The 23,633-nt window shown below is 43.3% G+C and overlaps 1 protein-coding gene across 2 annotated transcripts in view; it reads right to left on the bottom strand.

The window, feature by feature from the left end:
• Positions 1-8,743: 8,743 nt before the first annotated feature.
• Positions 8,744-23,633, bottom strand: part of TMEM220 (transmembrane protein 220) — a 228,875-nt gene continuing 213,985 nt past the window's right edge. For both annotated transcript variants that reach the window (XM_078654734.1, XM_078654733.1), the window contains one exon: positions 8,744-9,834. The gene's annotated coding sequence lies outside the window, so the exon portion shown is untranslated. The remainder of the gene's footprint in view (positions 9,835-23,633) is intronic.

The following is a 23,633-nucleotide window of genomic DNA, read 5'->3' as shown; positions in this document are numbered from 1 at the left end:
AGACTGGGGATCTAGTCAGAGAAAAGATCGCAGACAAGAAGGAATTTGGGCCTTCATACAGACAACCAGTACCTGTGCTAGCAATCCACGGATCGAGAACAGTGTTACTGCCGCCCCTTGCTGGAAGAAAGGAGAACAGGTTCGTATCTATCGACCTGGTAAAACCACATCATGTGGCCAATTATAAGTAGTAGGCCGAGTGGACTCCAAAGATGTAGCAGACGCCCGAATCAGGCTACAATCCAAGAGGTTCAAACTGAGGGACTGATAATATTTGAAGACTCTGCAGTACAGAATAAAGGACTATGTAACAATACCATCGAACTAGTGCCTCTTGAGACCCAAATAACAGTTTGTCAAGAAACGCCTGTCTACAATGAAATAGCATCCGAATATACTAATATGACAAGTGATCAAGTGGTTCCAGCGAGTTCGTCAAATCCTGAAGCAATCCCTACAATTGACAGAACTACCTCTGGCTATTTCATTAACTTTGATATGTTTTCCGAGGATCCTAGTGAACCTGAAACGACGCCAGCTAAAAGAACTTTTAAAGACAAGCAACGGAACTCTTTCACCAACTGAAAAAACATATCTGGTTTCACCATGGGTTGAAGTATGGATTATCTAAGGTGTACTTTTTCTTCTACTTTGGTTGACTCTGGTATTTACCTTGGGAATGCTGAGCAATGGAAAATATAGTATAAAGGACAGAGTAGGAAAGAACATCAACTTACTCCTCAAGCCACACAAATCATCACATCATGAACAAAGAGACTTGTCAGCAGTGAACATCACAGCCGTTCCTATACCAGGTGGTATAGCTTGGGACAGAACTGAATATGACATTCTTGGTCCGGCGGAGCTGTTGAAGATTCTACACCAATTCAAGGTTTCCTTGACTGACTTTGTTTCATCTAGTACCTTTTCTGATGATTGGGACTTTGAGACTGTTAATGATATGATGCGGTACAAAAGGGGGTGGTGATGGACGGAGCATCTGAACCAATCAAACACTCACACCCAGTCAACAGATCTGGGTTTGATCCATCACCGTTCTTTAGCCCACTCTGCCACCCCAGTTCAGACATGGCCATATGCAAATCAGTCTGACCCTGTGCCTCATGGGAACAGTCCAGCCCGAACTGCCAGCCATGTCTTCCCTGGACCGGATTCAAGCTTCCTAGGGCCGGTTTCTGGCATTACAGCCGTCTTCAGCCAGGCTTGCTTGAATCCAGTGGCAAAGTGAGCAAGGGACTCACGTCTGAGCATACCCTGCCAAACTTATGGCGAACAAAGCGGTACAAAAGGGGTTAATAATATGATGTCAGACTTAGAAATGTCTGCAAAATTTACAAATCATGAATACTTAGAAGGTTCATCAGATTATGAACAAATGTACTGTTATAATCACTATGGTCATCATTTCCTGCATAAATCTGCAAATCCTAGAAATGTATTAACTTATAACCAATGGGAACATTGTCCTACGCCACCAAAGGGTAGCTCTAAAACATTTTTTAACAAATTTCCATACTTTTCCGGTATTAATGTTTCCAATCCAGAAACATTTTCCTTAAAAAATGTTGACAGGAATGAAAAGTATGTTGACAAATATAAAGCAAATTTATTCTACAGCCTTTTATGCTCAGCTGTCTACATTATGCTTTGATTTTTGGAAAGACACCATTGAGACGAAAACTGTCTGGGGCACAAAAGGCTGGCAGGTGCAGGGCTTAGAAGCTTTATTTAGAGCCTGCATTATCCCTGAACAATTAATGTTTTTGAATGACACTGTTCAACAGACATCTTGTCTTGGATTAGCTCAAATAAAAGAGTTAAACAAACCGTCAATACCTACACCTACACCTGTAAACAGATCTTGATTGGAAAATATGGTTAATCTGGCCCACAGACTCAAACAACTGTCAAGATAGATTCCTGAATAAGACACAAGGGTTCACATTCACTAGGCCAGATCCAAGATATGTCCAGAGACAACATCCAGGGATAGTAACATCATACAGTGTGGGAAAACTGTGCCTTGAGTGGCTACAAAAATCTACACTAAAGGAAGTAAAACAGCACTTGTCTTTACTTAAAGATGGCGTTGATTTAAGGGACTTCTTACAAGGACCTGCAAAACCGCGTCATAAATGTTTTATATACGCCGGTATCTATGCCATTTATAATGAAGCTTGGAAAACAACGCAAGCAGAGACTGCAGAACGAATACGAGAAATTGATCATATTAATTTAGAGAAATCTCTCTCTGGAGTTCACAATGGGTTAACAACTCTGTCATCCAGAATATATTCTTTGGACAGCATAGTATCTTCTGCCATAGACATAATGGAACAGGACTTGGCCATGTTACAACATGGTCAGTCGCAATTGTGTTCTATAATGCTTTTGGGCTGGACGTTACAAAACCTTCGTTCTGGATATGTGCCTTGGCGTCTAATCAACACCACGTCATTGTTATCTGAATTTAACCTTACAGATAAACAAATCACACTGGCACAGAGGGGAGCAGACTATACAGTGCTGAGCACTGGAAAGATTGCTATTGACTGTTTCCGAGAAACCAGCAACAGAATGGATAATACACAGTACAATCACTCTGCCTGTCACAATTTTCCATTTTCAGTATTGCTTAAAACATATACCAGCAGGCGTATATGGAAGGTTGGGTAAAGAATACATCAAGACATCCTGGGATTTACCTTAAGCACACAAATGTTGGAGTGGGGGAAAAGAAGTGTTTCTTAGTGGTACGAATTGCGACAATGCACTAAGCGGTTCACTCTTATGTCAGGGTATTAATTTACACAGGGCCTGTGATGGTTCTTCGAACAACTTATCCTGCCACCTGCAAGGTTCTCCAGCTGCAGTTATTGATCCAATTTTTAGGCAGCTTTCTAATGGAAGTTACATTATGTTGAATGATCACAGCTGCTGTGGCATGTTGCCCCTATCTCGTAACTGTGTCAGCCAGGGTCACTTGCTGTATGCAAGTATTGTTTCCTAAAACTAAGACAGACAGGGAGTCGCCTTTATGGCCTTCACTGAACATCTCTTCTATACGAATTGATACTTTGAGCAGAATGAAAGCCATTCTTTTACAAAAAAACTATGCCACTGACCTCAGCCAAACAGACATATGATCTGCAAATTGCAAGTACTTCTGCAGAGATACATATGCTTTTATCGAAAAACTACCCTATACATTTCTCAGAAATGTTAAGTCGTATCTTAAACATGTCTGATACCAGTGGTATTGTACATGCATTTAAGACCGTTTTTTTCTGGACTGTTAGCACCCTTTGAAGCAGTCCTAGGCATATTTCCAAACTTCGTGCACTCTGTGTTTGGCGGCCTGCCTCTGGTTTTGGGACTCGTAGCAGGGATACTATTTGTGCTCCTTCTGCTCCGATATGGCAAGCCAAGTCACCATCGACACCCAGATCACCTTGGAGAACACCCTCCTGGCAATGAAGTGTCGTGAGAGCGTGATACAAATTCTGGGCTTGACTCGTTTAAGAGTTTTGAATACCACGTGGTTTCTATCATTCCGACCAATCTGGCAAGATTGCATCTTACCTGTTCTACGATGCCTGCTATGTGGAGAAGAATGCGTGCTAGACATCTGTCTGACACACCTATCAGTCCTGCCAACGGAAGTTGATACTTTGCTTGAACCGGTAACGGCTCATGCACTGTGTTGTCCCCAACGGCTACCAATCCTAATGACTGCATTCGTTGAGATCTCACGGACGCAAAATGCAGACGGTAAGATACATGGAGCAGCAGGCACACAGGTACCATCTACTTTGAACATTGCTAATGAGACTGACGCTGACGGCGATGATTCTCATCTATGTGCGGTTGATCTCCTTAACGAGGTTGTCCAACTTTCACCTACAGTAGTAGACCAATTCTTTACCAGCTTAGAAGATTTGATGTTTTCTCCAAAAAATGACAATGACTTTTGAAGTTAGCACACAGTGCTCTGTGAAGACTCTGAATTCGACTTTCACTTTCCAAAACAAACTTCTAACTTTGGAACTCTATTTTTTTATAATTTTACTTTTTTCCAAAATTGTATTTTTTTTTGGGGCACAGAGTAATCTGCTTAAAGTAGAACTATTCCTAGAGAACAAGAATTCTTTGAAAACTCCCAAGAGACAATATTTGACCTTGTCGACACTAAAACAATTTATATATTCTGTCATGAAATGGCCTTGACTTTTCCTCTGTATTTAAGAGCCATTTCATAAATGTATTTTCATGATTCATTCGGATAGCGGTTTTCAAATGTCATCTATATGCTTTGAATGAAACATTGCTTTTAAATGCGTACAGCACAAAATGCTCTTTTTGTGTACAACCATTTCGAATGCATTCTTATGTATTTATGGTGGGGTTTTAACACATCATGTTTAGATATATTTTATGTGTTTAGAACTTAGTAATGTCGTACATAATAAAGTGGAGTGGGTGTTGTGTGGCGTTTTAGGCTCCGAGTGAATTTTCCTGATTAAGGGTACAATTAGGTACAATTCACATTGCCCTAAAATAGGCATAGAAATAAAGCCATTATTTAGACATAGCCCATGCAGACCAAATACAGGCATGGCTACTTCCACCCGTACCAAACGTCACAACTATTTCTTGGAAAATCATCTTAAGCAGTTAGGGAACTTCCCCTTGCTTGAATATTGATTTGTCCAAGAACTCATGTACTTTGCAAAGAACAACTATTCCCTAGGGGTTCTTTCCTGGCCTTATTATGCCCGACTTTATGTCAAACTAGACACCTTCAAGGTATAAAAATGCCTTCACGTGCTCTAGCAAGACACGGTGGTTCGGAGCAGTTCGGCTATCTACTTGCCCGACGCAGCTCGCTACAGCAAGTGCCGAAGGACGCCGACCCTCCAGCTGACGCACTGATCAAGAGACTCCCTTTCTCTCACCGAGAATCCAGCTCCAGTGTTTCCAAGCTCTCCTTGCGGGGTGTTGGGAAATCGAGTCCTGAGACAGAGATACCAAGCCTCCTTCATTCTAAGCTAAGGTATGGAGCTGATTAGAACCTAGAGAAATCTTGGAAAGATTCTTGGGAAAGAAAACTAAAACCTATGCTACACAATACTTACTTCTTCCCGCGTACTAGACTTAGGTTAGGTGCATTGGGGAAGGCGTATTTAGAAGCACCAGTTGAGTATTTTAGTCAATGTTATTTATGTATGTATTTTTATATGGCTTAGAAACCATACAATGCTTTTACAGTATTATTTGATAATACTATTCTCGCTGTACGCATTATACTTTGCAGTCTGCATTACGATTGTAGCAGTTCACTTCTCTTGCATGAGAAAGAAGACTGTTCAATAAACCTTTTTATTGAAAACTCCTGTCTTTCTATTTCTCTGCAACTCTGTTGAAACGTAGCATGCACGTTTGACTGATTGAAATACTTATCTATTGTTTCCGCGATTCTAGAGATACATTTCTTATTCTTGGGAAACAAAGTTGTCATGTTTATGCGGTTGTTAGAAACTAATCCCTTCTTGTGAATTCGAGAAAGTTTCTAGTGACCTCTGAGCTAGCTGGCACTCACTGTTAAGTTTAGTATATTCGATATAGACCTAGTCAACCTCAGTCCTATGTCTAATCTATAGGATATATTATTCCAATGCGCAGAGCCTATTGGGAATATAGGAACTCCACTATAACATGTTTGCCGAAATTAGTGGTGAATGATCTCAAGATGCTTCAAAAGAGTCAACACACTACTCAGAAGGTGTTTACAGACTCAATGCAGATTCAATATGTCTTTAGTCAACAAGTGACGCCAAAGGAAAGACATAGTAGTGAGACAGGCGGACAAGGGTGGAAACATTGTCCTCTGGCCGCTTGCAATGTATTTGGAGGAGGCCATGAGACAATTGGGGGACAGACACTGCTTTTGCAAAATTGACAAAAGTGAGGTAAATAAATTAAAATTGCATTGCACACTTAGTTATCCAAATGGAGGTCAAAGTGATTTTCTCTTTCTTAAAACAGACTCACCCATTTTGCCCATCCTCTATCTTATAATGATTATTTTCATCAGGAATCAGTTAAAAATGTCTCATCTTATGTTCAAGACACCGGGGATTTAAAAAAATAAATGTATATGATGTCAATTGGGACGACAAATACATTTTAATGACTCTAGATGTGTTGGCTTTATACACATTCATTTCCCATAAAGATGGCATAGGAGCAATGAAATACTTCCTGAGCTCTTGGGCTCTGACATTTTACAAACATACTCAGATGATTCTCGAAATGATCCACTGGTGCTTGCACAACAACATCTTTCAGTTTGGGTCAGATCTCTATTGCCAATTGAGGGTGACGTCCATGGGCACCTGTTTGGCACCCAGTTATGCCAATTTGCATATGGGCTGGTGGGAGGAGCAGGTTCTGGCCCAGGATTTTCCCCAAGAGATGACAGACAATGTGGCATTATGGCCACAAAATATTGATGATATATTTATCAATTGGAAAAAATCAAAGGATTCGGCAGAGTGATTTGTAGAGAGAATCAATATTAACCATCTGAATTTGCATTTTACTTCCCAAATCAGTGTGGAGGCAGTCAAATTTATGGATCTTACTGTATATATTGATAAGCATAAATTGCACACGAAAACCTTTCAAAAGATCACTGTGGGCAATATAATATTACATTTCTGCAGTTTCCATCCAAACAATCTAAAATACAGTATCCTGCATGCGGAGAAACTGTAGTAGTAAAGCACAACTGGAAGTATCACAGCAGGAACTGTGCGACAGATTTGTCGCACAAGGATATAATGAGAAAGTGATGCAAGGTGCTAGGAGTAAAGCAAATTCCAAAACAAGAGATCAATTGCTGTTTTCGGAACAATTGAGGGAAGACAGTCAGCAGGAGATCCGACTCATTATAGGCTTTAGAACCCAGCATACGCAACTGAGACGGATCTTGCAGCAACATTGGCAACTATTATGTAGTGATCCTGTTATAGGCTCAAAGATTCACTGAAGGCCGTGATAGCCTTTAAGAGAGCGAGGTCAATGAGAGGTGACCTTGTAGTCAGCAGTCCAGAAATGCAACAGTGATGTACATGGCTCATGGGCAGTGGGGGCTGCAGGAAGTGCCACAAATGCAAGGCCTGTAAACACGGAGTTAATACCACACAATTGGCCTTACCTTTTTCAGATGGGTTTTGGAAGATCAGGCAAACATTACATTGCAGGAGTGAATTAGCTGTTTATGAGTTGAGATGCACTTGCTAAAAAATTTACATAGGCAGCACAATTGTAAAAGTCCATCTACGTATTTTACAGCATGTCAGGGCGATCAAACACAAGGATCAGACAAACCCTGTAGCTAAGCACTTAGAAACAGTATATGAGAGTAGGATAGATGACTTGAGCTATTGTGTACTAGATCAAGTGCCAAATAGAATCAGGGAATGTTGCCTGAGGCAATTGGAGTCCAAACATATTCTTAGATTTAATACCAAAGTTCCGGCAGGATTGAATACAGAAGAGGATCTCTATATTCATATATAGAACAGTGACAACAAACAGTGGTTTAGATTCAAGTAGGCAACAGCAGTGATGATGTTTAATCCTAGTTTAATCCTAGTAGTGCGAGCCTGCATGGAAGTCTGCACTATTGATGATCAGTTCATAGACTCTTTATTTCGATTATAAAATCATAAAAGACAATCCAGCATTAATGAATCCAGTAAAAACACATTAGAATAAATAGTTAAAATGTATACAAACAACCCTAAAATAAGTATTAAACTACAAGTCAAGACTCACTATTGAAAGACCATGATTAGTAGACAATCAATAAATAAGATAGAACACTCAGCAGCTCTAGTTTTATGCCATAAAGAAGTTTAAAAGAAATGTACACAACCCCAGAGCTGAATTCAGAATAAAAGGACACATCTTTAGGCCCTGAGTTTGTTGGCCCGCAACTTCCATGCCCACCCAAGACATTTAGCAGTAGCAATAACAAAGGCCTCCTGGGGGCATGACTGTAGGATGCTCAAGGCTTCACTGGCAACCCTTGTACCGAGGACAAGACATATAGGTTTAGGCCATATCCTCCTCGGGACACTGTAAGCCGAACAAGCAAATAGCATGTGGGAAATAGTTTCAGAGTAGGCCTGACATAGCGGGCATAGGTCCAGAGTGGGCCTAAGCCATCTGCTTGTGAAGGCTCTTGTGGGTAGGGAACAGACCCTAAACTGAATAAGATCCCAGTAGGGCTCAAACACCGGTACATGCTTGACGGATAGGAAGTCACTATTGATGATCAAAAGAGCTTCTTTTTAATCATGATCTTGCATACATCTAGTGAACACTGCATGCCAATTTGCACAAATACACTTTATGGAAATGGGCACATGCCCCTAATTCTTTGTGTATGCATGTTATTGGGTTATTTTATCTTTAAATGAGGGTTGTTGATAACATAAGCTAAACTAGTTAATACAAACAGCTGCAGGATTTTGCACATGTTTTTACACATTTGCAAAATTTTGCACATTGCTGTATAACATTTTGCACTATATGCATCTTTGCACATATAATATATTTGATTGAACATTCCGTACTTTTGTGCAGAATGGCATTTGCCGACATAGTGGCCAGGAAGAAAAAAAAAACGAGTGCAATGTTGTCATGCAAATAATAAGTCTGATAAATACACTGTTTAATTCTAGAATAATCATCAATCACTATTTAATTTCTATTATTTTATTTCATTTCACTTTATTATAAGATTGTATGTAACAGTTGGAAGAGTGACCCCTATTTATTTATTTATAAAGTTTTAAATAGCGCAAACTTGATCCTGTGTATATATCCCCCCTTTTATACTCAACGATTGGGCGGCTAAGATCTGTGTTGGCAAGCTAAGAGTCTAATATGAAATTCAATAAACATGTTCGATTATGTAACAGTTACAAGCCTGTGACTAATTCATGAAGACAAAAAGGTACACTGGGAATTTTTCACAAAGTGTTAATCAGTATCCGCACAACAGTGCCTTTGAAAATGTTCATTCCTCATCAGTTGAGAATTTGTGATCAGTTATAAAATTAATTTTTTGCACTTGAACTTGTGGCAATCTGACGTATATTTGGAAGCCTACACACTGCATGTCGTCATAGTCTACGAGAGAGACCTTCCAACACAACACAGTCCTGTTTTCTGGCCTTAAGGAACATTTGACAGATGGTGCGGTCTGTGAACGTGCAATGTGTAAAACAATGTGGCCCAAAATGAGATGTCTATATGTAAACAGTTAATCTCTTCCATGATAAAAATACTCTTTGTACACCAGAAGGACACTTCTTAATTCTCCACCGAGGTTTCCTGCTCTGTTTTTAATTAAGTCTAGCAGTGTTTAAAGATATCTCAACGGGACCTCCAGCACACACCAAACAAGCACTCGGACCTCCATGGCCGGAACAAGAATGCTCATAATGTTCAACGAAATATGCGTAGTGGAGGAAGGTTCTCATCAGCAGATGTTCCACAGTGAAAAGGCTTTGTGCCTCGTTGGTTGTTCAGGACTTGATACGTTTATGGTGAGTATTGGAAGCCTTACATTAAGGTAGACGTGGCTTTGTCGAAAATAACTTTTTTCGAACTGTCGCCAGATGATTTAAGACATAAATACGTTGATGTGATTCAGATCCCAACCATCTTCCGAACCTTATTCTGTTTTGTGACGACACAGATAAGCGTGATCTTTACGTTTACCTGCTCCTGTATTTCCTGAAACAGTAAACACACACACTGGTTAAGTATATTAAAACTGGTTTTCCTTAGATCTTTTGAAAACTCATGCAACATGCATTTCCACCACATATGAGACTAGAAACACTCTACTGATGTTAAAAACCGGCCAGTGCCAGTTTTAACATCTAAGTACATATTACCAAATGCGCACAATACTTGCTCTAATTAGTGTGAATCATGAAGACCTGAATCAGGCCTTAACGTGTAAACCAGTGCCTGTTCCTGTCAAGAACAGACTATGGTAATCGCCCACGACTAAGTCTCTCAAAAGGTTGACAGGCTTGATTTAAAACACCAGTATAGGAAACAGCTCACCTGATTTCGGACTCCCGCTATTGAGCCCACAGAACACTTGCTCAAAAATCCATTAAATGCCTTCCAATAGCGTCTACAAGTACTTCCAAAATGGCGTCCCTGATCTATGATGGAGGGAATATAAATTGCTCTAGATACCTTTTCTAGAAAATATAAACTTTGAGTGAGCAGAGCACCCTTGACAACCTAGGCACCCAGAAGCTTAAGAAGCAGAAAACCCTGCTACAATCCTTGGAGTGCGCCACTGCGATCTGGAATTCCCAGCCTTCACACACATGTCATTCTATAGAATTGCTTGATTTAAAAAAAAAAAAGACCAGAAGAAAATGCTTTTGAAATCCCAAACAAAGCTATTCTCTTCAACACACCTCAGTGAAGTGTGTACACTTTCTGCTGTTGTCCTACTCACTGACGTTCAAAGCCTGTTGCAGGCACTGGACGCATGCCCTTAGGGTCTCAAGCAAGCTGGCTGCAATGCTGCCCGGCCTCATTCTGCTTTCCATGGACATATTGAGTAGTATTCTCCGATCTCTATTTACCCCCTTCTGACTTAGGTACAGAACAGAAAACAGCATTATCTGTATTTGTTTACAGTGGTAGCTCCTCCTTCCCTCTGCTAATGGCGCCCCTCAAGCGCTCTTTACCAGTACATCTAAGCTTCAAATTAAATATGTAAAAATCTTCTCCTCCTCTAACTGCATAATACGAATGTGAATATGTAAACACGGTTAGCACGTACAGTCCCTTCGACAACCAAACTTGCTCAGCACCGAACACTGCTGTGGGTGTTGTCTGCACCTTAGTAAACAGTCAAATAATAGAAATGTTTAAATAAATATTAAAAGATAAATTTGGCTTCCATGAACACGCCATTGTGGCAAATAAATACATTCTGCCTGAAGCCATTCATTAGAAGTAGCTGATCTTACAGCGTTGTCAAATACTGGCATCATGTTTTTCACAGGAACATGGAGGCATATTAGCAAGGGCCATATCGCCGCTTTAGCAGCACTTTTTGCTGCTAAAGTGGCGATATTTTTATCGCCCTATCAGTTTAGGTGACAGCGACCGGTTTGGGGCCCATTTTGCATTTCAGCGATATTTATCGCTAATGACATGCAAAGTGGGCGTACCCAAACTGTTAGCGACTGAAAGCAGTGGCTAACACAGCTATCGCCTATTGGAAAGGCAGGCAACGCGATTAAAAAACGCGCTAAGTGCGATTATTGCTATATTCTAACGCCTGCGAAAAACATGACTTACCTGTTTATCCAATGGGAGGTGGATGGTAAGGTTAAGTCCCCATTGGCGTTAATGCGTGAATATCGCTAGATTTCCAGCGATATTCACGCATTTCGCCGCTATCGCTGTATATTTTAGCACAATGGAGAAAAACGTTGCTAATAGCATCTTTTCTCCGCTAACATATCCAGCGATAAAAAAAAATGCGCTAAGTGCATTTTGCAATAAATATCGCTATTCCTTGCTAATATGCCCCATGGTTTTCACTCTTCTTCATCAGAAGATGCTTAGATCGGGCTGATGCATTTTAATAATGCATAAGATACATACTGCGAAATGCCCTACCTTAAGTCTTTTCATTATCTTGAACCTAAAAATCAAGAGGTTTTGAGAAACTGCAATACTCCAACAGAAGGGTTAATACTCCAAAGTATGGCATCCAGGTTTGGCGAAAAGCGGGTAGTCATCGAAGGGTTAATTTCAAGAGTTTCCCTTGCACTTCTGGGAAAAAAGCCTTGCCCTAAAGCCATCTTCGCCTTCCGAGACCCATCATTCCCACTAATTGCTAGAGGCCTGATTTAGACGCAACTGTGACGGCATCAATGATGGCTGCCAAAGCACTAGCCTCTTTCTCATGGTAGCTTTTGCCGCATAGCCCTTGTCTCCTGAAATTAGTTTCATTACCAGAGCAATGATGCACCACATGCCACAATATTAGCTGCAAATAAAGCAAGATTATTCTCCGCCCGACTAGATGTTGCAGAATGAAGTTTACTCTCTTGCCCAGGGCATCAATACACCCCGTCTTGGTCAGGACACAGTGGAGGTAGGTGTGACTGAATTGTGAGACCTTAGTTAGGCAGCTGCAGCAATGACATCATCTGGATTTGGATGACCCCTGAAGTGGGCTGGGGAGAATCTGGCCCTGATACTTCTTCTCCAAGTGCTGGACCATAGCAAGGACATTAGCTGAATTCCTTCTTTCAGCCAGAGTCCACAATGGGGATGAGTTTAATAAATTTCATAGACTGCTTCTGAAGGTTGTATAACAAAACCTTGCTGCTCCATTCAGGTCATGGGTACGCCGAATTTCTTTGCCATGCTGCCAAGTAGGGAGTGAAACCCGGCGATATTGTCCAGTGGGGAATTAACCTCTGTGGTGGCATCTTCAACCCACTGCCAGGTTAAGGCATAATCCCTACATTCCTCTTTCCACTGTCCTATGGGTCTTCATGATCACTTTATTGTCCCTCCTGCACTGCTTCACTGTGATCACCAATATAGTCCGGTTTGGGCAGAAGCTGTTTCTGAGGCGATCACAGAGGCGATCGTGCAGGCTTGTGCAATAGAGATATGGACATACCATGGGCTGTGAAAGTGGATGTGACTAAATGAATGTGGAATAGGTTGCCACGGAGGTTGGACATTGGGTTGTCTAGTCTTGAGCAGATCATCTCTTGAAAGGATCTGAAGTAATCTACTAAAACATATGCCATCTGTTAGAAATGGGATTTCTGGTTGGCTAAGGTATGCGCCCAGGCTAGGCAGGAACCACCACTCAATTCAGGGTAAGCTAAATAACCTGTGCTCACCCTCTGGTAGCTTGACACAGAGCAGTCAGGCTTATCTAAAGAGGCAATGTGTAAAGTATTTGTGCATATATCTATCTCTCTCTCTCTCTCTCAATGAATGCACCAGAAAAAGACTCCACATAGGTATAGAGCAATAGGGAATATTTATCAGAGCAAAATAAGACCAAGATGACAAAAATCCGATCAGTAGAAGCCAATGTATGAATGTTTAAAGATTAAATGCAAAAATAGTGCTTAGAAGTCACTAGAGGTCTAAAGGATACTTGAGGTAGTGGGGCACCGGTGCAAATTCAAAGTTCAGGCCGACCGCTACGGGGCCCATGTAGGGCCTACTGAGAAAGTACCTTGGATGGAGCAAAGCGTCGACACTGAGGGCATGATGCGTTTATCTTTCCATGCAGTCGGGATACTGCATCGTTAACGAGCTTTGGTGAGGTGAAGAAAATGCGTCATCGCCCACCTGCGCTGAGCATCTGGCTGCTAAGGATCTGGAACTACTGTCGTCGAACAGCGTCGGTGTCGAAGGGCGATATGTCGGTTCTGACTAGTGTGGTGGTGATGATGATGTCGGTTTTGTACAGCAGCAATTGCAGGAAGTCTTTTGCGTCCCTGAGACTTCAGAAAACAGGAGGCAAGCAAGCCAGCCCTTGGAGATAACTTGCAGGAAGGCAGAGACCAGTTCTTCTTCAGCAGAGTCAGGGAGCAGCAGACAGAAGGGCAATAAGCGGAAAAGAAGTCCTTCCAGAAAATAAGTCCAGTTGAGTCCTTTAAGCAGCACAGCAGTCCTTCTGACAAGAGGTTCAGCACACGATCCTGAAGTGTCTGATTTTAGGGGGTCAGAGACCCAGTACTTATACCCAAATATGCCTTTAACCTAGGGGGTAATTTCAAAGCAACTCTGAAGTGTACAAGGATCCCTTTCAACCCAGTCCTGTCTGCCAGGCTATCCATCAGAATGCAGATGAGTGCTCAGAATGCAGATGAGCTTCACCTTCCTGTATTTGTGACTGTCTAGAAGGAATGCACAAAGTGTAGCTGTCGGCCAACTCAGATGTGTATTGGAGACAGGCACAGAGAGCAGTAGGTGCAGAGAAATGTCCACTTGCTAAAAGTGACATTTCTAAAACAGTAATGTTAAATCCAACTTCACCAGTAAGGAGGATTTATCATTACCATTCGAAACATATGAAACATGAAAAAAAATACTACTCTCGGATCAGGACTTACCGCTTAAAAGTGTATTAAGGATTTCCCAATGCTGGCTTAAGAGAAGTACATGCCCTACCTTTTACTTACATGGCACCCTGCCCCTTAGGATTACTTAGAGCCTACCTTAAGGATGACTTATGAAATAAAAGGGGAGTTTAAGGCTTGGCAAGTAGTTTTAAATGCCAGGTCGAAAAGGCAGTAAACCACAGGCACTGCATTGGCAGACCCGAGACAAGTTTGAAAGGCTACTTCTGTGGGTGACACTGTCACTGCTGCAGCCTACTAGTAGCATTTGAAGTACAGGCCCTGGGTATATGGTATACCAATTTACAAGAGACGTACCAGTACAACAAATATGCCAATCAGGTGAACACCAATGCCATCATGCTTAGGGGAGAAGCAGATACACTTTAGCACTGGTTAGCAGTGGTAACGTCCTTAGAGTTCAGAGGCCAAAAAAAAGAATCAGCAAAACTTGCAGGCAAAAGGCAAAATGTTCAGGGGAAGACCACCCTAAGGATGACAGGTCTAACACCATCTGAGGATCTCTGGGATACTCTTCAGGGTAATGGCATGGTTAGTAGGGATCATAATTTCCATAATGTTTTGAGTTGTCATAATGTAACAGCTTCTCGTATTGATCTTTTATTATCGCTGCAGTGCCTCCTGCTCATATCTTAGGATGTAGTGGTGGAGATTTAGTTGGCATGAAGTGTATGCTGTCCTTTCCAGAGATAGTGGAATGGCATCATTGACAGTGTAGGATTTGGCACTCTCAGTGACTGTGTGTGTGTTGGGGAGATGTCAATGAGGACATCAATGAAAAGATAATCATCGATGATGCTGTTGTGGTTGATGATAAGGTGGCCCTTAATGAAGGTAGGATGGTCGACATTGGGGCACTGACATTCCCACAAAGAGGGAACTGTAGGAGAGGTCATTGACCGGTATAGAAATAACTATACCAATTTTGACAAGGCTGCCCCAGCAACAGTTTCAGCAAGAGAGGTGACTAGATGTCTGCCACAGTCAATATTTGTACCAATTTTTTGAATGAAGGGCTAGAATGATGTTTGGAGGCCTTATATCAAGCAGCAATATTCTTGTCTGAAGCAGAGGCTGATTTCCCAGGTATATCCTTGATGAACACCTGAGACACCTGCTAGTGCATCCTTTTTTATACCACTTTAGCAACCGTCCCTGGCGGGGAGGATTCTCAGTAGGCAAGGCATCTCACTTGTGCACCAAGAGTTTTGAAAGTAAAGGTTTTAAAATCTTCTCATTTGGATATATGTTATGGAAAAAGGCAATAAAAGATTTAGTGTGGATGAGCTATAAAATCTTCTTTTGGTCACGCGCTTGTGAGGAAATGTTGCCATCACTGTTAAACCCTCCCTGGGCCAGAGAGATTGCTTAACAAAAAACTCACTGCAAAACTGTGATGACTCTGAGCCTGTTCTGATCCCCAGGGTAACAAAGAAAAACTGAAACACTCAAATGTTTTTCAGGAAATTGGAGTTGACAAAGCAGAGGTCTGTTCATGAACATCCTCACACTCGACGTGTGTTAAAAATATGAGACATATGAGCTATGGTGTTCTCTAGGAAGAGTGCGCAGTGCATCCACCTTATTGAGTAAAGTTTTGGTGCTTTTCAAAAAGGAAAACATGCTACCAAACTACTGTTGGACTTGGTGTGCATTGCAATCAGGTTCCCCAATTCAGAACACCCAGATTTCTTTTTTGTTTTTTTGGAGCACTTGGCTTTGGAATTTTTACTGTGGATGAGTCTCACTACATGATGCTCACTCATGGTAGACAAATTGACTGCACATGTTTACAGCCAGTGTCTTCCTTTCAAGATAAGGCTCCTACAGTGCAGCCAGGGTAAGGGGCATGTGGCTGGTGACACATGTACACATGTGTGTACACACGTGCTGGCTGCACCTGGGAGACTACTGTTGTACACAGCCAGGTACCACACACAGGTAGCCCCACACACTGGTAGCCTGGGGCAGAGGGGGCTCTGCAGGATTGAATATTGAACAGGGATATGTCTTATAATATTAGTGTCAATCACATAAGGGAAGGGGGGACAGGGAGCTGTTAAAAGGTCCTGTACCCTTGCTCCCATGAAGAAGTAAAAGTACACAAGGTGGCTGGTTGGACTGTGGCTGGACTGAAGAAGTATTTCTTATTGGAAGGTAGTGCCCTCACAAACCTGTGTAGGTGTCATGCTTCATCATCGTGCTTAACTCCTCGAGGGGCTGGCGCTGCAGTGCCCCACGAGACCTGCGACAGGGCTCTTTGGCGGAAATGTTTTGTATATAGCAGTGATGATGAGTGAAGGTTTGTGGGGAGGGTAAAATGGTGAAATTAAGTGAATTAAAACTACCTAAGCGGCACAGAAGGGTATTTTAATCAGGGTCCTCTGGCAGGATTAAAATTGTGTGGACTGTCAGCTAAGGTTATAAAGACGTACCATCTTTCAATATGTGATGTAGAAGGTCAACAAGTTTCATGCCTTTGAGGTCCAGGAGGGATCAGGGCGTTTCTTCAAGGCCAAAAACAGGTATTCCTACCCTTAGTCACGGCTGGGTGCATAGATCAAGGAATAGCAATTGATTCTACAGAGACTAATAAGGAAGTGAGTCAAAAGTACCTACAGTGAAAAAACCTATTCAGGTGTCTCCCAATCCAACTCTAATGTCAAGGAGCTGAAGCGCTGTGAGTGTTATGTTATCCGGATTTATAGAGCGCACAGATGCCCCAGCAAAGGGGCGTCCTGGCGCTGGTGAAAAGCATAGGACCGCATAAAGACTGCGGTTGACCCCAGAACCAGTGGGTCTCTCCAAGGGCCAGGGTGCTTTTCTCCATTACAGCCCCCCCACCCGAGGACCAGTTGGGAGAAAGCCCTGTACGTCTGCACTCAGAGACAGAAACCAGAAGATAGAGGGGCACAGGGAGACAGGAGAAACAGCTTTCTGAGACAAATACAGCTTTGGTGGTGAGGTCTGCTGCTAGAGCTTGCTACCTGGAGTAAAATGATAATACAATAATCAAAATCGGACTAATGGGGCCTGAGTAATGGCATTTTAAAGTCTGTTGACTTTTTACGACGAAGCTGTGTGGCTCTGTGGGTCTTTTCTAAAAAATACTCCTGGGGTGGGGGCCAGGCCCCGGAGGTCAGCACAAGATTGTGTATGACATTTTTTCCCCAGGTACGGGGCATGCATGGGTCCCCTCCCAGGCCCTCCTTCGGGCCCGGGCTGTATTTGTAATAGAGCGGACCAGGACCCAATCTCCAACCAGCAACGGACAGGAGGAGCGCCATCTTGCTTACCCCCAGTGGTGGTGGGATTGCGGGTGGAAACGCCACAAGAAGGAACGTGTGACAGCAGGAGCGCTCCATAATACCATGAGGGGCTTATGTATGTGCTTGATTTTTTTTCTCACTTGTGGTGGCCCAAGGATGGCAGGGACACCACCAATGATATAAAGCAAGCATAGGGGGGCGGGGGGGCAGCAGGAGCACAGCAGCTCTCCCTGAAGCATCTTTATAAGGCACTGACTGTGTTTGCGGGGGTTCTAGAAATAAGTACCCATCTGAACCTTTTATCACTGTTTTTAAAACTCTCCCCAGGCTGGAGCTTAGGCTGTACAGCTGGGAGTGCAGTGCCCTCTGGGGGCTTATTTTATGGTTGCATGTATTGCGACCTAAAGTTGGCTTAAAGAAGGCACATGTTGTACATCCCCCTCTACATTACATCTAAGCATAGGCTTAGCCTCTAATCAAAATGTGATGCCCTCTAGGAGCTGATTTTATGGCTGCAGTTTCAATGTTGGAAAGTATAAAAGCACACAGTAACATGTTTTGCTCATTTGTAATGCTTTATCAACAAAATAATCACAGTGAATAAGGATTCCCAGTAAATATGCATTATTAGCAATAAGTCCATTTATTAGTTTATTAGTATTGATGATTGCATTTACCGCCAAAATGATGTCTTTAACATGTGGATTGCTCATCTTGAACCTTTGACAAAGCCAGTAGAATTATCTTGTATGTTTGCATGACCCCCTTTAATGGGTAAATGGTGACTTTGTAATTTCATCTATGTTATTTTCCATCCACCAAAGTGCATAATTGTAAATTACTGCATGTTATGTTAATTTATTTTTCTAATGCGCACAGCTGCCCAACCAAGGGTTTCCCAGCGCAGGCCAAAAAAAGACTCTAGAGATCTGAAATTAGATTTATTGAGTGAACAGCCAAATTTTTAATTGCTTTCGGAAATTGGAATACAGCTTCTCCTTCCGCATCGCATTTAGTAGTGTGTGTAATACATGTACTCTTCCTTTTTTGTAAAGGAAAGGCACTGACTGCACAATCATTTATTGAGTGTTATTGTTGTGTACCAGTGAAAGCTGAATACTAGCCCACACCACCTCCCCTGAGTAGGCCTTGGACTGCTCTGCTTCGCTACCCTGAGGGAGTCAAATGCTACAATGAGGTGCTTGGTTCTCAGTAAGTAGAACTGTGGTCTTATTACTTGTGGAGGGCGCACAACTAATAACCCAATTTCCTATAGTGTGCTTTTTACCCAACTCACTTGTTACCACTGCTAATGAGTATTTGTGCTCTCTCCCTTAAATATGGTAATATTGGCTTACACCCAACTAACGCATTTAATTTCTTGTGGGTCCCTTGTACAGCGGTATTACATGTACACAGGGCCTGTAAGTTAAATGCTAAAGTGGGCCTGCAGCACTGATTGTGCCACCCACTTAAGTAGCATTTTAAAAATACAGTTTCGAACTGCCATTTCGACCTTGCAAAATAAACCTTTTTGCCAGGCCCAACCTTTTCTTTTTAATATATATAAGTGGCCCTTAGGATAAGCCCTAAACAGCCCATAGGATACAGTGCAGTGTCTCTAAAAAGTTAAGACATGTACCTTTCACTTTTTCAATGTCCTGGTAGTGAAAAACTCTTATGTTTGTTTTCCAGTACTGCAAGGCCTGCGTCTCCCATAGGATACCATTGGGTTAACTTATGACATTTAATAAGTGCTAACTTTCATTTGGCAGCACGTAGGAATATCAAGTTTAGTGTCTAAAGAATTGTAATATTAAACCCTCTTTAATGTTAAAGTCGGATTTTAAGTCGCTATTCTGAAAATGCCACTGTTAGAAAGTTTGCATTATCTTGTCCTAACCATTTGGTGCCTGCAGACTGTCTCCTGGGTGTTGGTGACTCAACGACACTGCACCGCCTCCAAGAACCAATGCATCACTCTGCTATGGTGACACCTCACCTCCTTTACGTAATACATCATCCCTGAGCACCAATGTGCCAACGACCTGCATAGCAGTAAAGAACCAACGCATCACCTGCCTTCGTGACACCTCACCTCCTCTACGCATCGCTCTGTCTTTGACTTTGTGAAGCATCCATGTTACTGTACTGAGGCCCGTGCAAACTCCTGTAGCTAGCCCGTACTCCATTGCCATCGGAGTGTACCTGTGGGTTTGTCTTGGTCAAGCACGACCAAATAGCCCCAGTTGGAGCTATTGTTTTTCTAAATGCTATAACTGCTTGTAATATTGAAGGATTCGTATGTTGAACCTTTATTGTTCTGGTCATGTTTTACTCAGATAAATATTGACTATTTGTCTAAACTGGTGGGAGTACTTTTGTGGTGTCTACACTGTTACTGTGTATGTGTGGGGAAGATGCTGACTTCCTCCATACCCGCTCTTTCATTGAGAGTGGTATGAGACTCGACATACCTGTTTCTCCTGTTGTCATTGGCGGGTCACTGGGTTATACCCTAATATAAACACCAGGGCCGGACTGGCTGTTGCGGGCACCGGGCATTTACCCACTAGGCCGCCAGTGTGGGGGACAGTTTTGGACCCCTAGGGACCATTTTTGTTACTGGGGGCTGGTTTTACAGCATAGCTGCAAGATTGGCGCCCTGTGACAAAAGCATCTGCAGTGTTTCCCATGCCAACGCCCCCTATCCCCCTATCCCCACGTCCGGCCCGACAATTGCCAGGGCCGGTATGCGTTTCCAGTCAGGCCCTGATAAATACTGGTTGGCTGCCCCTGCTGCTGGGATGGGGGACCCACCAAGCCATGCTGCAGTCAGGTTTGCTGCACTTGCTGTGTCCTTGCCAAGTTGCTACCCACTTGCCTGAGTGGCCCCTGCAAGAGCTGATTGGCCCACTCATGCTTTCCTCCCCACCCTCCCCCAGTCTTCATGTCTCTTGCTGTTGGGTAATTGTGGCCATTGTGGTACCCAACAACCCTACATTGGGTTTCTGTGCCTGCATGGTTGCTGCACTTTGTTGCTACATAGAGGAATTCGGAGTTTGGGTACTCAATGCGCCCTGCTGCTGCGCATCCTGGTCCCATGCCGCTCCTTGCAATGTAGGGCCCGACTAGCTCGTGGCATGACCTGCATTATAGTCTGCCCAGCCCCATAGCCTAATCCTGGATTGGGCATGTGCATCATAGCAAAAGCCTGTGAAGCTTCATTGGCCCTAGTGCAATCCATTAGTAGAGGTGCCTGCAGCGCTGCCATTAAAAAGGGGTGGACCCAACGCCGCCCGTCTATGCAAGGCTCCCACCTGATGCGCCATCTGCTGCTGTGGTACCCCCAGATAGCCTGCAGCACCACTTTCCTGCTCGATTCAGCTGCCTGAGCAAGGGGCTTTGTGAACGCATAGTTTTGACCCAGGTGCATTGTTGTGACACTGTTTACTACCACCAACTGAGTGCTGTAATTGCTTATGCTCATCGCTGGGCCCTGCGCTGTCTCTAATCCGAACTGCTCACCGTTTGTTTAGTGTTGTTGCCCCGTGTTCATCCTGCCTACATCGTAGGCGACCACGATGGCTTCAGGTGCTGCAGTATTGTTACCTATTTCTATCACCGGCCGTTCCAGTGTCAGCTACAGTTGCACAGGGGCGCTCCCTTCTGGGCTGGTTTCCAGTTGCCCTTCTCCCGTCTTGAGCCTTTTTGTTTTCCAGCTATGTTTGCCTTGTTCACATGGGCCAAGTTCTTCATAGTGCACTGATCAGCGACCTTGACCTCTTGATGCTGAGCCTGCTGCGGGGGAGCTCCAAAGACATGCCCCAAAACCAGTCCTGGCAGTGTGGTCCAACAAATGTGCATGTCTTCTAGATCACCATCTGCATTTTGTTTTCAGTGTCGAGCTCTCAGAGGTCGGTCTCTGGTCTTGGTAGATGTTGACCGAGCTCCACCCGATGCTATAGTGGAGTTGCTACCATCTTCTTTCCATCCCTCTCTCTGCAGTTGGCTCGTCCTGTCGGTAGAGTGCCAGAATCTGATACTGACGTAGGGTTGCAGTTCCCCACCTACTGCCTGCCTGTCTGGGCCCTATAGGTGCCAATACCACTGACTTGCTGCTTGCCTGAGAGGTCTGCTGCTGCTGTGCCTACTAGATTGCTGCACCAGGCCTCCCTTTCCTGCTATGCCGGTAATTCCTCTACAGCGAGTAGTGTCTAGACGCCCTTAAACAGTAGTTGCGCTACATAAATAATGTTTACATTTCATGCTGCCGCAGAACTCGCTCCAGGAAATCCTCTTGCTGATCAGCTCTGCTTCAGCGTCCAAAGTGTGTGGCTATACTGCCTTACACAAAGCTTTTGTCCACTGCTCCTGGGTCCACCCTTTGGCCCCTTCAAATCCTATGTGCTAATGCAGATTTGGGGGGCAGCAGATTGTAGGGAGGTCTGCCCCGGGTAATTCCGGGAAGTCTCACAACTGCTCTGGGGTTGTGCGAGTTTTGGGATACCTATGTAGCCCAAGGAGTACATTTTGTAGATACCAGCCACCATTTTGTCTAGGTGACATGGTGGCTACTGACAGTTTTTGCTGTTGTGATGTAAGAGTTCTAGTTGACTGGCAGGTGCAGTTTAGCATAGCTGTTCATCAGCGTTAATATTTTACTGGTAGCAACATTCTCTATAAGAGCTTACCAGGATGTTCTCTTCAGTAGCCAGAGAGCAGATGGTAGCGCAGGTCTTGCGGCTTCTGGAGGCCGCTGGGAGCTTGGACTTAGTTGCGAATGGTGGGCCGCATCATAGCGGTCGGCCCATGAGGATGCCGCTGAGCGGGTCACGGCCGCATTCATGGTGAATTCTTTGCCGCGCTAGACCCTCAAACGAAGCAGCCTTCAGGTAGGCAAAAGGTGTCAATAGCTTTTTCGCTGGGCTTTGTCTCCTTTCTTTTAAATTGGCACGATAACAGATGTCCTCCATGATTCGGGTGGACCCACATTGGTGATTACATTGAAAACATTAGTGAGCACCAGCCCCCCACGGGTCAGGGTGCTCCTGGGAAAAAATAAACTGGGGTGCCGTCTGGACCAGGGGCTCTGTTGGTAAAGGGCTGTAGAGTGCCAATCTAATTATCTGGAGGTTAAAAGACATAGGCGAATTTATAGTGTTTATTTGACAATAGCTGGCTGACCGACCCCTCTGTACGAGCATTAAAAATAGAGGAAAAATGTGTGATCCAGGAGTCCTCGTCCACATGGCACGCAATACCCGGATCCTCTGGAGATTTGAGAAATGGAGCGTTTATTACTCTCCAAAAATCCCCAGGGTTTTTTGAGAGAGCCGCTTGATGGAGTTTCTCCCAGGCATCTTCCTTGATGGTATTATTTCTTTGCTTCCTGGCCTCAGAGTAATGGTGCTGTAAGGTCTTGACCAGTGCTGGATCCCTTAGGGTAGATCTAAGAGCTTGACGTAAATTTGAAAGGGCCTTTGTGGAGGAGTGGTCAAACCATTTAGGACCCGAAATATTAGGGGTTCTTCTTTCCCTAGTTAGTATCTTTTTTGCTTCTGATAGTATCCTCTCAAAGCCTGTCATTAATGGTATTGGGTCAGGGGTAGCTGCTAATCAGATCATGATGTCATCAGGACTGTTACCGACCACATCTCTAATGAGTTTCCTTTTATCATTTCCCATTTTAGGATTATCCCATTTTTCCTTGCTATCTCTGGGTTAATGTGTCTTAAATGCTTCAGAGGAGTTCCTCCACATACCAGATTAGCAATTAAAGCACAGTGGTCACTGGGTCCATATGACATGGCTGCAGTGTTAAAGATAGATTGGGTCAGAGATAAAGAAATCAGAACATAGTCTAGAGTTGAACCCTGACTGGGTGATCCAAAGGCGTGCTGAGGAAGACCAGAACTAGGGTCTATATGGTTCATGATTTCCAAATGAATAATCAAGAATAATCTATTCAAAGCATCACCATAGGCATCGTGTACAAAATGGGGTGTTGAGTCACTTAGATCATTAAACATACTGCATGCTGTTTTATATGGTAGAGTACAGCAATGTGCATTAAAGCACAAGTTACTACTTGTGTAACGAT

The sequence above is a fragment of the Lissotriton helveticus genome, chromosome 7 (genome assembly GCF_964261635.1).
Source record: "Lissotriton helveticus chromosome 7, aLisHel1.1, whole genome shotgun sequence".
Classification (NCBI taxonomy): Eukaryota; Metazoa; Chordata; class Amphibia; order Caudata; family Salamandridae; genus Lissotriton; species Lissotriton helveticus.
The sequence above is the reverse complement of the archived record's forward strand: the minus strand, read 5'-3'. Positions and strand labels throughout refer to the sequence as shown.